Raw genomic sequence first — 16,246 nt, forward strand, 5'->3', positions numbered from 1 at the left:
ACTGTTGGTGACTTTTCTCCCCCAGGAGCCTGCATGGCACAGTCTGGCACTATGAAAGCTAGCTAACAGGGAGAAAGCTTCTAGCTAAGAGTTTGCTTGATTTCTTTATGTTCTGCAACTGAGACATGGGGTGTCTTCAGCATAGGCTCTTACCATCTAGTTCTAGTATGCTACTAGGAGCAGCAGCAATAGTCTGTATTGCTTTGTGATGCCTCAGGTAGCTTCCCTGACCAACACCTCATAGGAGTGTGCCCCACCCTGCATGCTGGATGTTTGTTTAACAAATGATGAGTTCTGAGGGTACCCACACAGGACACTGGCTGAAACTCACTGTTTTAAAATTACACTTTTTATTTAGCTTATAGAATAATAGGTTTCCAAATGGCATTTCATACATCCATATCATTGATTAACCCTCCCACCCATCCCATTCTCCCGCACACCTGCTTAAATCTTTATACCTCCAGTATTCCTCCTCTCTGCTTGCATGTGTTCTACCACTCACCCATTAACGCCTCCCCACTCTCACAGCCCCCTTCTACTTTCCTGCCCTCTGCACACACTCTGATTTACACACACAGAACTAAAATTTCAAAGCTCGGATCTGTATATGGGAGAGAATAGGAGATCTTCATCTTTCTACACCTGAGGTGACTTCACTTCATATAATATTTTCCCATTCCATCATTTCCAGTGAATTTTGTAATTGCATTTTTCTTTACAGTTGAACAAAATCCCACATCTTCCTTCATCTACTCACCAGTTGATGGACATTTAGATAGAGCAACAGTGAGGGTGGATGGGTGGATATTTCTGTCAATAGACACAGAGTCCTTTGGGTTATGTCCAGGAGTGCTAAGGAGTGGTTATAGCTGGGTCATATGGTAGTTCCATTTTTAGATTTTTTTTCAGGTTTCTTTTCCTTTCTTTCTTTCTTTCTTTCTTTCTTTCTTTCTTTCTTTCTTTCTTTCTTTCTTTCTTTTTTGAAGGTAGGGTCTTGCTATAGCCCAGGTTGACCTGGAATTCACTGTGTAGTCTCAGGCTGGCCTCGAACTCACGATAATCCTCCTGCTTCTGTCTCCCAAGTGCTGGGTTTAAAGGCCTGTGCCACCATGCCTGACCTTTTTTTTTCCTTCAGTCTTAAAGAAGCTTTATTTGGAACCATTTTTAAGTATTAAAACTGAGAGTGGGAGTTCTTAAGAGAAACACAAGGCTGTTCTTGCTATGGTACAGATCTTGCTTTATAGAAGTTGCTCTTTAAGCTCTTTCCATGAAACTACTGGAAAGTCATGTTAAAATTCAGAGGGTATTTTGTACACTTATTATTCTATTAACAAATGTTTCAGTAAGCAGTATTTTAGGCTATAAACCAAGTAATTATCTCATATCAAAAGACTATCCTAATTCAGTATTTTAGATGTTCATTTTTATGTGGCATCTTGTAAGGTTGAAGTCAGCCTACAGATAGAATAAAGAAACAGAAATGCTTTTGTCCCCTATAATAAAAACTTTCCCCCTCTTATGATAGCTTTTTCTTTTGTATTAAAATGGGATTTGAGATGAGGTATCAGATTTAATAAGGTTAAACATATTTGTATTTTATCAAAAGTAAGATTCATGAATAATATAAAATGGCATATAATTTTACTCTTATAGCAAAAATTCTCATTAAACTGCCACATAAAAATAATGCTTGAACAAAATCTTGTGTGGCAGTGCATACCTTTATTCCCAGTACTTGGGAGGCAGAGGTAGGAGGATTGCAGTGAGTTCAAGGCTACCCTGAGACTGCATAGTGAATTCCAGGTCAGCCTGGGCTAGAGCAAAACCCTACCTCAAAAAACAAACAACAATGAGAAAAGATACATCAGTGGGAGAGCAGGTGGGGAGTGGGACCTGCCACTTGAGGAAGGGGCAGGGCTGCTGGACCACCGCCCACCTGCTTCCTCCTGACATGGAGCCCTTAAAGGTGACATAGTAAGTGACTAACATACCAGGACTCCAGGGTAACCTTCATTCAGCACTGTAATTGGTCTCTTCTTTGGAAGCAGTGCTGCCCTCTGCCAGCAGGCTTGAGTAAGGGGCAGTTTTCAAAGGGAAGACCTTGGATTATGGGAATGTTTGAACATCATTAGGATTGATAAAAACTTTGGGGACTTTAAAAGTTGGACTGAATGCATTGCATTTTACAACATGGATAGCTATTAGTTTATAGAGGATGAGGTGGAATGTGGCGGTTTGATTCAGGTGTCTCCCATAAACTTAGGTATTCTGAATGCTAGGTTCCCAGCTGATGGCAATTTGGGAATTAACGCCACCTGGAGGCAGTGTATTGCTGGAGTTGGGCTTATGGGTGTTATAGCCAGTGTCCCCTTGCCAGTGTTTGACACACTCTTCTGTTCCTGTTGCCCACCTGATGTTGGCCAGGGGGTGAGGTTCACCCTCTGCTCATGCCATCATTTTTCATGCCATCCCTCGAGTCTGTAAGCTAAAATAAACCCCCAAAGATGCTCTTGGTCAGGTGATTTCTGTCAGCAATGCAAACCTGACTGCAACAGGAACTTTGCATGGAACTGGAATAGAAGCTGTTTTCTTCCTGTGTCCTGATTACTTGAGCAAAGTTGAATTTAAAAGCAATGGACCGGGTTGGGTATGGTGTCACACACCTTTAATATCAGCACTCAGGAGGCTGAGCTAGAAGGATCACCATGAGTTTGAGTCCAGCATGGGTTACAGAGTGAATTCCAGATCAACTTGGCCTATAATGAAACCTTGTCTCAAAAAACAAAAGGAGCTGGAGAGAGAGCTTTTAGTGATTAATGGTGCTTGCTTGCAAAGCCTGATGGACTGGGTTTGAATTCCAAGCACCCATGTAAAGCCAGGTATGCAAAATGGCACATACATCTGTAGTTGGTTTGCAGTGCCAAGAGATCATGGGGCACCTATCTTCACCGTCCCTCTTTATTTGTAAATAAAAATATTAAAACAAAACCAAACAACATGAAATGTGAAGTAATTCACATTCTAAAACAGTAATGGGCTAGTGTGTGTGGTGGAGGAAATGCAAGCAGGTCCAGATCTCAGGCACACAGACTGCAGCCCACAGCTGTGATTGCTTGAGATCGCCATCCTTGCGGATGGGCCCACTGCTCTGCTTTGGGAGCAAGAGGAGTGCTGATTCTTCTGAAAAGAGAGGTCCTGAAATAAGAATGCTGACGACAAACAACCCACACAAAAATTGGGCCAGAGAACTGAATAGAGAATTCTCACAGGAAGAAAAATCAGATGGCCATTACTCATTTGAAGACCTATTTAGCACCCTTAGCCATCAGGAAAATGCAAATCAAAACAAAGGTGAGATTGCATCTTAACTCCAGTCAGGAGGGCAATTAGTTTTCTGTGGTATTTTAGTCCTGTGATTTTTTTTTTTTACTTCTTCTACTCCTAAATCTTAAATTTGGTTTTTTCATAGTTTCAAATATCTTAAATGGCCTGCTTATGTTATCAAGTTATTTTTGTCCTTATTAGAATATTCCACTCCTCCCCCTTGTCTTCAAGCTCTGGCTGACATTTTGTCGTATCGTTGATGCACTCCTCTTGAGCCACTCCATTAGTGAGGATTTCCACAGTTATTTTTTGACTTGCTATTTATCAATCCAGTATTTCAGTTTTTTCAGTGTTTCTTTTTGCTGCATCCCATGTTCATATCAGCTGTTAAACTTCTTATTTTATGTAGTGTTTTTTGAAAATCTAGCATGTTCTCTTGGGATTCATTCATGAGCTTTACTTCCTATTTGTTTGCACATAATTATTTTTAAAAAATATTTTATTATTTATTTGAGAGAGAGGAAGAGGGAGGGAGGGAGAGAGAGAGAGAGAGAGAGAGAGAGCAAGGGCCAGGGCATCTAGTCACTGTGAACAAACTCCAGAAACATGCTCCACCTTCTGCACCTGGCTTATGTGGGTCCTGGGGAATCAAACCTGGTTCCTTTGTCTTTGCAGGTAAACGCCTTAACTGCTAAGCCATCTCTCCAGCCCCATAATTGGTTTTTGCGTTCCCTGGCACTTTGTCTAATTCATACTCACAGATGGCCATAACTGTTAGATTCATGATTTTTGGAGGAGTTATGTTGCTTTGACTTAAAAAAAATTTTGTTTATTCTTACTTATTTATTTGAGAATGACAGACAGAGAGAAAGAGGCAGAGAGAAAGAGAGAGAGAATGAACACACCAGGGCCTCCAGCCACTGCAAACGAACTCCAGACATGTGCGCCACCTCGTCCATCTGGCTAACGTGGGTCCTGGGGAATCGAGCCTCTAACCTGGGTCCTTAGGCTTTACAGGCAAAAGCTTAACCGCTAAGCCATCTCTCCAGCCCTTGCTTTGACTTTTTAAGAATTTTATTTATTTGCAGAGGGAGGGAGGGAGAGAGAATGGGTGCTCCAGGGCCTTTAGCCACTGCAAACTGACTGTAGATACCACCACTTTGTACATCTGGCTTTATGTGGGTAGTGGGGAATCAAACCCAGATCATTGGGCATTGCAGGCAAATGTCTTAACTGTTGAGCTATCTCTCCAGCCCCCTGCTTTGACTTTTTATATTTCTTATATGACTATTTTGGGATTTATGCACCTTGAGTTATTTTATTGCTTGGAATTTTAAAAAAATATTTATTTATTTATTTATTTGAAAGAGAGATACAGAAATAGGCAGGTAGAGAGAGATAGAGAGAGAGAGAGAGAGAATGGACACACCAGGGCCTCTAGCCACTGCAAATAAACTCCAGATGTGAGCACCCCCTTGTGCATCTGGCTTACATGGGTCCTGGGGAATCGAACATGGGTCCTTTGGCTTTTCAGGCAAGCACCTTAACTGCTAAGCCATCTCTCCAGCCCCTCCTGCTTGGATTTTTTAATTAGCTATTTTTAGTTGTGCAGCTCAGAAGTCATAACTCAGTCCAGGAGTTCAAGGTGCTGTTGGGACCTCTATTTTACTCCCAGAGTAGAATATTAACTACAGGAGATTCAACAGATGGTGTATATGCACATTATGCAAATGTTATACTAGCCAATCAACAACAGTGGTCTGTTTGACTTTAATAACTATTGGAGAATAAATGAACAAGGATGATATGGAATATAGGAGGATTTTAGTTACTAAATTTGGAAGTGGGAGGGAAGTGTTGTGAGAGAGGATAGGGACTAATATTCTATTTTGAAGAAGATTAATGTGTGAAAAGTATTTGATAGAAGAAAGTTGAGATATTGTTAATGTCTACAGATTTTAGTTTTTTTTTTCTTTTACAACTATAGAAGGTTGTAGTTTTAAGGCATAAAGAGTGGGGGATAAGAAGGAGAAATAGCAAAAGTGGTTGGAATGGGAGGAAAAATACATGAGTTGTGCATGGAAAGAGTAGTAGAGGCAGAGGATGTCCAATCTAGTTGTAGCCGGGCAAAGACATGTACCGAAGAAGCTAAAAGCTAACTGAAAACAAAAGAGGGATTGAGAATATACATTTAGTCATATATAGACAGATATCTGCATATGTATATGAGTGGAGATTAAAAATTTGTACTAAGGGCTGGAGAGATGGCTTGGCAGTTAAGGCACTTGCCTGTGAAGCCTCAGGATTCAGGTTCTGCTCTCCAGGGCCCACTTAAGCCAGATGCACAGTGACGCAAGCGTGCAAGGTAACATATGCGCACAAGGGGGTGCATGCATCTGGAGTTAGATTGCAGTGTCTGAATGCCCTGGTGTGCCAAGTCTCTCTCTCTCTTTTCTCTCTCTCATAAAAGGCCAGTCTGTTAGATTTGCCTCAAAAAAATAGTACTAAAAGATTAAAAAATTACTAAAATGATAACATTAATAATAACATATACACAAACTATAAAAACCACAAAGTACACCTAAAGTACATTTTTAAAAAGAAATCTAGGGCTGGAGAGATGACTTAGTGGTTAAGCGTTTGCCTGTGAAGACTAAGGATCCTGGTTCAAGTCTTGATTCTCCAGGACCCACATAAGGCCATCAATGTGGCGCATGTGTCTGGACTTGGTTTGCAGTGGCTGGAGGCCAAGTCCATTCTCTCTCTCTCTATCTGCCTCTTTCTCTCTCTGTCTGTCTGTCACTCTCAAATAAATAAATAAAAATAAACAAACAAACAAAAAGAAATCTATATTTCTTCCTTGGTGGGTCTGAGTTCTTTCCTTCTTTGTGGAATTTCCTTTTCCAACTTGCACTAGTAGGGGAGGTGCAGTTTGCACCTCCAGTTGAAACTATAGAACCAGATTTGGGGTATGGTTTGTCTCCTGGAGATCAGGCCAGCCACCCTTTGGTGTGGGCTTTCTAGCCCACCAGCTCTGAGCTGTGGAGCAGGTTCCCTCCTTGGTGCACACCCAGCTGGCTTTGCTTGGCTGCGGCTGTGTGTGGGGCGGTATGATGGCCCTTGGCCAGGTTAGCTCTCCCAGTGTAGGCTTGCAGTGTGTGTGTGTGGGGTACTTGTGAGAGGTTTCCTTTGCTTTAGTTTCTACTGATGCTTCAAGGCCAGTGCGTATGTGCTGAAGCCCTGCCCAGAGGTTTCCAGTGGTCTAACTGGCAGGCCTGTGTATGTGAAGAGAAGCAATCTCTAAACAACTTCATTTTAAGCTACAAAATCTCATGATTAAATTTTATACATACTCTTAGTTATTTCCCTAAGATAATTTCTAAAAGTTAAATTGTGCATCTTTCAAAAGAATTGATTAGGCTTTATTGAATTATCTTCTGGAAAAATGCTAATTTATATTTTCACTAGCAAGGTATAGGCTATATCTCTAAAACTCTAAAAACCTTGAATCTTTTTTTCTTTAAATTTTCGACAGTTTGAAAGGAGATAGGGCATGATGGTACTGCTTTCAATCTACACTTGTTTCATTACTGAAGATCTGCTTTCCATTGCAATGAGCCTTATTTGTAGAATATCATTTATTTTTCATTTGGGGAATTTAAAATTCACAATGCTGGGCTACTTCTCTTGATTGACAGAGTTTTTCACTTGTGTCATTAAATATTTAGTAGTGTAGAATGGCATGCTAGTGCAGGTCCCCTGAGAAGCACATGCTAAGATAGGACTCAGAGTACCATGGCTTATCAAGGAGACCATCAATCAGTGTGAGAGCCAACGGGGAGTTTCTGGATGATGCTGGGAGAAGCACCAGGCCACAAAGCAGATTGATCTGTGTGAAGAACAGGACAGAAATCTGGGAAATGTCCCAGTCTGCCACTAGCCTAAGGAAAGACCAGCATGCTTGGATGTCCTTTAGCTCATGTTGGTAGAGGCAACCTGTGACATGCATGACTTTGGTAAACATCGTGATGCAGTTTGGGGAGCAGCTACTGGGGACTTTGATGAGATGAATTGCCCATAAGATCTGTGAAGTATCTCTCAATTTGTCACTGGGGATTTTGGGGCAAAATCTCTGGCTCCAGAAGCTCCAACAGGCTAGGCTTGGGCACCCATCCCAATACACCAAAGAGATGAGGAAGGGTGAAAACAAAGAAAGGAAACTCCATTGATGTGACATATTGAGAAGAGGAGTAGAGGATAGTGCAGAGAATGAAAGTCTGTTTTCAGGTACCGGCATAAGCTTTAGGTAAATAGAATTGGGCAGGGGGCAAGAAGTGTCCATGAGTAAGCACTCCTGGTCAAGATGTGGGCTTGTCTCTGTTCTAGTTCCGCAAGTTAGTTTTGCTAACACTGCTTAAGGGGAGCAATGTGGCTCCCATGTGTCAATTTCTCCCACTCTGGGACCCGTGTCAGCGAGAGCGCCGGAAAAGGAGAGGGGAGCTAAGCGAGGGGCCTGCCTCCCAGGTCAGCGCAGAGGCGCCCTGGGTAGCCCCGGAGGTGGCGCCGGGGTCCCAGCCTGGGCTGAGCGCGGCCCGTGTGCCAGGAGGGGCGGGAGCGGGTGCGACCGGGGCTCCGCAGTTAAGGCCACAGAGGGTTATTCCGCGCCCACGGGCTTTTCATAGTGGCCACAGGCTTGGTACTTTCTTTTGCCTTCCTCACTCCAGGGTCCACCCTGACAAAGGGGTAATTGTCTGGAACGGTCCTGGAGATCACGTACAGAAGATTAAGAAGGACACTGTGGAGCGCAGGTTGGATGTAAAAACTTTTCCTGAAAGTGTCAGGCATCATAAGGCATTGTCCAGCCAAGTCAGGGACCGAGCAGGCCTCTGGGTGGCGAGGGTCATCGCCGTGTGTGGCCATCCGAGAGCAGGGCCTCTTTTGCAGTTCCACCTCAGCTATGTTCAGGCTTCGGGTTGGGACAAATCTAAAGCAAACCAGCTTTGTTTAAGCCATTTAAGTTTTAGCTCATCTTTCCAAATTTTATATATATATAAATATAAATATATATATATATATTTTTTTTTGAGAGTTTTTACTACATCTACCAGGCTGGCCTTGAACTCAAGCTCCTTTTGCCTCAGCCCCAAAGTCCTGGGATTACAGGTGCTGGGCTCCTGTGAGTAATCTAAACCAAGCATTTAACAGTACACATCCGTCATGCATGGACACATTTTGAATAAGGAAATCATGGTTGAGGTGGAAATAAACTTTGATATATCATTCAGGACATGAACAGAGAAAATTAAGCATAATGTGTTAAACAACTGTTAGAAAAGTAGATTCTTTTGGAACAATAGCACCTGTCTTGAGACAGCTCTAGAATTAGTTTTGTCAATTATTTAGTAAGTGCTTAATTTGCTCTTAGTAGGAAATAAAATTACATGGCTGTTCTTAAATTATTAATATTTTGATGGGATTGACAGAGCAAGTAGCAAAGTATTGACCAGTTGCTCTGCTGTAAGAAAACTCTGGGGCAGCTGGGTTTTGTCTTACAAGGTGAAATTGCAGAGAAAAATGTCATTAACTCCTGTGAACTACATTTGCAAACTCTGATGGAGAGTCACATAGAAAGTTCAATTCCCTTACAAGATGCAGTGGAAAAAACTCACAAACAATTTCTTTCAAGGAATGCCTAAATGAACTTTTAAAATTCAAATCTGAATATTGTGTAAAATTTCAGTTTTTCTTGCTTCTGCAGGAAAATTTAGTTTGAGTGTAGGATCTTACTTAAGGTTTTCTTTATACAATTTCATAATCTAGCTAATCTCTTTGCTGTTGTAAATTCACCTGTGCTCCTTTGGACACAGAGAATCGTGTGTGTGTGTGTGTGTGTGTGTGTGTGTGAAGGATCTCTTCCGTAACTGTGCTCTCCTTTCTGTCCTATAAGGAGGAAAAGCATGGAGGGAAGAAAAGGACAAAGATCAGAATTAGAGACCTGATCTTTTGACTTTGACTTTGGACTGACTCATGCCTTGCCAGGTTGTTGTGTTTTGGGTAAGAGTCCTGCAGTAGTCTGTGTGTGAGAAGACATGACATTTTGGGAGAATTTTTAGCCAGTTATTGAAGGGTGGCTCATTCTTCTCTTGGAATTGAAGACAACCCAGGAGCAGCGTTTAGATATGAAGAATTCCATTTTTAGGTAAAGAAATGATTGTTTCAGGGGGCGCAAGTGTCTGTAGTTCGTTTGCAGTGGCTGGAAGCCCTGGCATGCCCATTCTCTCTCTCTCCCTCTCTCTCTGCCTCTTTCTCTCTCTGTCTGTCGCTCTCAAATAAATAAATAAAAATAAACAAAAAAGTTAAAAAGTGATGATTGTTTCATGGGAGAGCTACAAGTAGCTATAATACTATAGATAAGTAACTAAATTTTTTTTTGAGGCAGGGTCTTGCTCTAGCTCAGGTTGACCTGGAATTCACTATGTATGTCAGAGTGGCCTCGAACTCATGACGATCCTCCTACCTCTGCCTCCCTAGTGCTGAGACTAAAGGCATGTGCCACCATGCCCGGCTCTAGAGTATTTTTTAAAAATAGTTTATCTATTATTTATTTTCAAGGAGAGAGAGAGAAAGACAAGGAGGAAGGGAAGGAGGGAAGGAGGGAGGGAGGGAATTCCATGGCCTCCTACTACTAGAAATGAACTCTAGATACATGCACCACATTGTGCATCTGGCTTTATGTGGGAATTGGGGAATTGATCCTGGGCCATCAAACTTTGCAAGCAAATGCATCTAACTGCTGGGTCATCTCTTCAGCCTGCACCTAGATTCTTATACCACTTATTTTCAGATCACTTCTATGGAGTGATTATTTCAGCTCTAGTTGATAAGAAAGTTGGGATTTCAGGAGACCAAATAACTTATTTGCATTTTCACAGGAAGAGAGTATTAGTAGTTGGGGACTTGGGAAAACATTTATCTGTCACCCCTTTTACTTGGAAGTCCCTTGTAAATGGAGCATCCTTTTCTCCAGTTGAGGGCTCACATGGTAGTCTGAAAGACAAGGAGTCAGCATGTGGTGAGGAGTCTGAGTATTGGGAACCTGTGCTAAGTCCACCACTTTGAAATTGGATCTCCTGATGTTTCTGAGATGGATGGCTGATGGGCCAGAAAAATAATCTATGCCAGGTTAAGTGATTTCCCTGGGAATTCCTAGGTTCTCTCTTGCTCTCAGGTTAGCTGCGTTCCAAAGCCCACGTCCCTCTCTAAGTGCTCCATGCCTAAGCCCAGGGCCAAGACCATGTGTTCCAGTATGCCAGGTGAGTGATACCAGATTGTGGAGGGGGGCGGGAAGGGCACTGGGACTCAGGTTAATGGGTAAATGTAAAGCAGTGGGAGGCACAGGAGAGGTGGGAGGGATCGGGTGGGGCTGGGACAACCTAGTTTAGCTCTGATGCCCATGTATGACAATGCTTTCACAGAAATGCTCTCAGCAGTGCTCAGGGCTGTGTGTGTGTGTGTGTGTGTGTGTGTGTGTGTATACGCACGTGTGTACCAAACTGAGAGAGGGCTTGGTGGCAGCCCTTCTTCATGGTTCTCTGTGGCCACCAGACCTCAGCCTTCTTTTTTAACATGTTTTATTATTATTTGTTTATTTGTATGCACACACTCATGCTAAACCTAGAGTGGGCTCTGAGGCAGGCCTTCATGATTCTCTGATGACTTCCAGATCACAACCTTCTTCCTACAAAATCTTTGCTGTGTGTGTGTGTGTGTGTGACACCAGGGCCTCTGCCACTGCTAATGAATACCAGACGTTTGTGCCACTATTTGTGTGTGTCTTATGTGATGCCATGGGAGTTGAACCTGGGCTATTAGGTTTTGAAAGCAAATGCCTTTAACTGTTGAGCCATCTTCCTGGCTTCAGGCCCCCAGATTTATAAAGAAGCCGGAGAACAAAAACAAACAAACAAAAAAACCCCAAAAGACACACACACACACACACACACACACCAAGCAAAAGCAAACAAACAACAAAAAAGTGAGGACTTATAGGTGTTCTCCTCACACAGCTCTGGGTTGTCTGCTATTTTGCTTGTTCCCACCTTCTAGGGGATCATATCTCTACAATGTTCAACAAAACATGGCCAATATGGACTTTTATAGACCTGTTTGGTGTTTAAGGTTACCTTGTAGTTTTTTTGTTGTGCAGTTAAACATTTAATTTTACTACAATCAGAATATGCAGAATAAGCAATTATTACAGCTATAGTGACTGAGATTCAACCTTTACGTCCACCAAGTTTAAACCCATTCTTAATTTTGAAACCTTATTTAGTAACTGAAAATATGGGCTAGAGAGCTGGCTCAGTGTTTAAGGTACTTGCTTGAAAAGCTTAACAACCCTAGTTGGATTCTCTAGTACCCACATAAAGCCAGATGTACAAAATGGTGTGTGGATCTGGAGTCTGTTTGCAGTGTTGGAGATCCTGGTGTGCTCATTTTCTCTGTCTTTCTTCTATCTCTCTTTGCTTGCAAATAAATAAACAAGAAACTTAGAAAATAACTGAAAATATTGCTTGCTAATAAACTTGCTCAAATACTATTGATTAATGTACAAGTCACTGATTATGCCAAAACAATAAAGATAACTACGTTTGAGGATTACAGTGTGCCAGGCATTCACTGAAAAAAAAAAAACAACATACACAATAAACATCTGAGAACCTGGACACTCCATTTCAATGCTTGGAAGTGTTTTCATTAATATCTTAAGACAATTGTATTAAAACCTTGGCATATTTTAATTTCAAGTCACAAATTTTGTTTTTAAAGTTATGGCTACATTGCCAATGCTAGATCTGCTTAACTTATGAGTTTAATATTACTTAACATTAAAAGTTCACACTCTCCTGAAATATACAATTTCATGCATATGGTAACGTTTAACATTCAAGTGTCAGTGTTTTTATACTGTCCTTTGGTCAAGTTTTCTTTAAACTTTCAAAGACTCACTTTTGGGCTTACAAAAATAAATATTGGTGGGGCTGGAGGGATGGCTTAGTAATTAAGGCATTTACCTGCAAAGCCAAAGGACCCAGGTTCGATTCCCCAGGACCCACATTAGCCAGGTGCAGAAGGGGTGCATGTGTCTGGAGTTCGTTTTCAGTGGCTGGAGACCCTGGCACACCCATTCTTTCTCTTTCCCCCTCTTTCTCTGTCAAATGAATAAATAAAATATTAAAAAATAAATATTTGTCAAAATGTTCAATAAATATTACATAAAACTAGCAGCAAAACATATCTAGAAATCTGTCATGTGCAGTTTTCTTCTCCATTATCATTCCCATGGTCCCAAATAAATTTTAAAATCCAGTCTCAACCCCTTCCTAGACAAGCTGCTGCATTCAAAAGTCTCCAAGACAAAATAAGATTGGAAGTTTAAGGGCACATACACACACACACACACACACACACACACGTGTATATTGCTTTGAAAGTGCAATAAAAGAAGAACTTTGTAAAAAGTTATGGGCAAAATATACAAAAGCCTAAGCCTACAGTAACTGGAATAGCACTTTAACATATGACTTCAATTCTGTCAAGAGTACCTACTTAACAAAATATTTTAGAACATGGTACAATATACTGGTTAATCTATTGCACTTTAGGAAGTTTTTGCCATCTCCCTATGCCACTGTAGAAAGATTGAGTGTTTTGATCACCACATTTTGATCACAAAATGAGCCCAGAATTCCAAGTGGCAGAGGCGTTTTCGTGATGGACAATGCTCATTTTTAGCCAGATTTAGCATAAATAGACTATTAGAATAATAGAAACCTATGCAGCTGAAACTGACTGAGCTACACTGTGAAGCAGGATTGACACCTTGTTCAGTGATGTACACATTTCCAACCCGTGTGGTCTCAAAGATATAACTTTGTTCCTCTTTGGGAACCATTTTAACAGAGTCTATAGCCAGCCAGTGTAACATTTCAATGCAGCTTGAACAGAATACCATCAATCGGCATTTAAAATAAAGCCTCCTGCACGATTCCTCCTGTTCATCCCCTCTTGACCAAAAAACGTCATCACTAGCAGGAGTTATTAGACCAAAAATCATCAGGGCTATTATTAGAATGAGGGCTAGCCATCACTGTGATCAGCCCTTCTGCCATTTCTATTTCTTTTATGGCAGGGATTTAAAAAGTCTCAGTACACGAGTGCTCCTAAAAACCCATTTCAATTATCAGACCTTTCAACTTTCCCTCTAATCATATGCCCACATTTGGCTAGCTCATCACTAATGATGTGCCTCAACATTGAAAGAGAATTACTGTATCTACTTGCATTAACTTTGAAAACAGTGCTTTGGATGCATGCATGTATTCATACATCACCTGGTCATGACTGGAATGGCTTGTCTAAAGACCATAGCTTCTTAATACCTCTGCAGGGTAGAATGAGCAAATCAGAACTTGAATACCGTTACTGTGCCACATTAGAAACTAATTCCTTTAATATGCTTCAAGACGTTTGTTGCTTGTTTTCCCTTGGTCTGCTAGTATTGAATGCCCTAATGCAGGCTACCACTTAAGTTGTTTCCATAGAATATTTACAGATGAATCGTGATTCCTGTTAAGTTGTATCACACCTGTGTGCCAAGGTTTGATTTTAGCCCAAGTTCAGTAAATTTATTTCATCAAATTAATTGGTTACTGTGCCAATAGGACATCAAAATAAAAAGTTGTCGGAAGCTAAAGACACAGTACATTAACAAACTAATGATCCCAGTCACAAAATTATAAATGCAGTTTGGGATGGGGCTCTATGGACAGGGAGTTGATCCAAACTGCAGCAATGAAGTCTTCAAGCCCCTTTAGAACTGGGTTGCCGATTGCTTCAGGTTTGCATGTGACCTTGAGCTCACTTCAAAAAGAAGTTCAGTGGAGAGTCACAGCTGGTATTGTGCTGTGAGTTCTTGAAGCTACACAGGGTATGGCCTGGTTAAGTTGCATGTGGTTTCCATAGTAGTTTATTTGGCAGGGTGACGTACAAAGCAGGCTCAGTTACCCCACCAGTCAACCCCTTGGGAGTTAGAATTTCCTCCATCCCACCTCTGTTGTAAAGCTCCCATAGCCGCCTTCACCACTGCGGCTCTTGCTGGAAGTGCCGGGGCCGCTACTCTGTGCCTAGTCTCAGGCACCAAAGCCTGCACTAAGTCTGCTTGTGGAGTGAACACGACTGCTCCCTTTGCAGTGGTGTTCAAAAGCCGTGCTTCGGGCTGGAGAGATGGCTTAGCGGTTAAGCGCTTGCCTGTGAAGCCTAAGGACCCCGGTTCGAGGCTCGGTTCCCCAGGTCTCACGTTAGCCAGATGCACAAGGGGGCGCACGCATCTTCGTTTGCAGTGGCTGGAAGCCCTGGCGCGCCCACTCTCTCTCTCTCCCTCTATCTGTCTTTCTCTCTGTGTCTGTCACTCTCAAATAAATAAATTTAAAAAAAAAATTAAAAAAAAAAAAAGCCGTGCTTCCTAACCATCGTGGCACTTCTTGTTTTACTTCAACAAGATCCAGTAGATCGTAGTAATATTTGCCTTCCTGTCATTAAAGAATGAGGTGATCTGGGCGTGGTGGTGCAGGCCCTTAATCACAGCACTTGGGAGGTAGAGGTAGGAGGATCACTGTGAGTTCGAGGTCACCCTGAGACTACACAGTAAATTCCAGGTCAGCCTGGGCTACAGTGAGACCCTTCCTTGAAAAAAAAAAAATGAGGTGGCAAGGCCAAGGCTTCCTACACATTCTGTATGGCCAATGAGATGTACATATTCTTCAATATCACTAGGAAAGTTAAAATTGATATGTTATTTTTATTTTTTATTTATTTATTGAGAGAGAGAGAAAGAGAGAATGGGCACACCAGGGCCTCCAGCCACTGCAAATGAACTCTAGACGCATGCACCACCTTGTGCGTCTGGCTTATGTGGGCCCTGGAGAATTGAACCTGGGTCCTTAGGCTTTGCAGGAAAGTGCCTTAACTGCTAAGCCATCTCTCCAGCCCCCATGTTGTTATGTTTTACATTTGAAATATCCAATCTTCTTGCTGCTACTGCTGCCACTAGAATTGGGCTTTTGTCCTGAAGAAAACTGGTGAAGAGCCTCTTCTCTATGTCTTTGAGAACAGTCTCCATGGAGACTGGTACAAGCATATCCTTCATGGTATAAGAAATCCTTAAGATAATCCTCATTCTTTTTGATTTCCATAAATCCTCAGGGGCAGTGAATTCTTGCTGGTTATACTTGGGAGGACAAGCAAAATGACCATTTAGCTCCATCCTTCACTCAAACGACTATCTGTGTGATCTTCTCAGAAGTAGACTCAACTCATCCTACAGCCAGGAAAATATGCTCACTCAAGGAATCCAGGCCAGCATCTTCCTTAGGAAATGTAGCATTAAGCATCATAGCGTGACAGACACCTTTTGGAGTAATGGTATCTTGTTCAACTATTCTCTGTATATGAGGTTCAAATCCCATATCCAACATCTGATCAGCTTCATCTAACATCAAGTATCTAATCTTTCTTCTTTCCATCATGCCCACTAGATGTCCAGAAATAGCTACTAACAAGTGAATCCACATTCTAAGTCTTGTATCTGCTGACCAATATCAACACTACCATAACTCTAGATTGGTATGAGAAATTTCTGACTTCCTTATAAATACCTTGTAAGTTTTATTGTTTGGATCCGGTTAATCAGATAATAATAATAATAGCTCATTCAAAAGTCTGATTTCAAGTAATTCAAACAAGTAAACCTTTTATTTTTTTAGAAATTGCTTATGTATACTACTTAAGAATAACTAAGGACTTTCTCTAGAAACCATCTTTCCATTTGGCTAGCCTCAAAACTTTCATATTCTTACTA

General features: G+C 41.6%; 1 pseudogene; it reads right to left on the reverse strand.

Annotated features, from left to right (window-relative positions):
- Nucleotides 1-16,035, reverse strand: part of LOC101610951 — a 63,304-nt pseudogene extending 47,269 nt beyond the window's left edge.
- Between the last annotated feature and the right edge of the window lie 211 nt (nucleotides 16,036-16,246).

Source organism: Jaculus jaculus, chromosome 16 (assembly GCF_020740685.1).
Source record: "Jaculus jaculus isolate mJacJac1 chromosome 16, mJacJac1.mat.Y.cur, whole genome shotgun sequence".
NCBI classification, from domain to species: Eukaryota; Metazoa; Chordata; class Mammalia; order Rodentia; family Dipodidae; genus Jaculus; species Jaculus jaculus.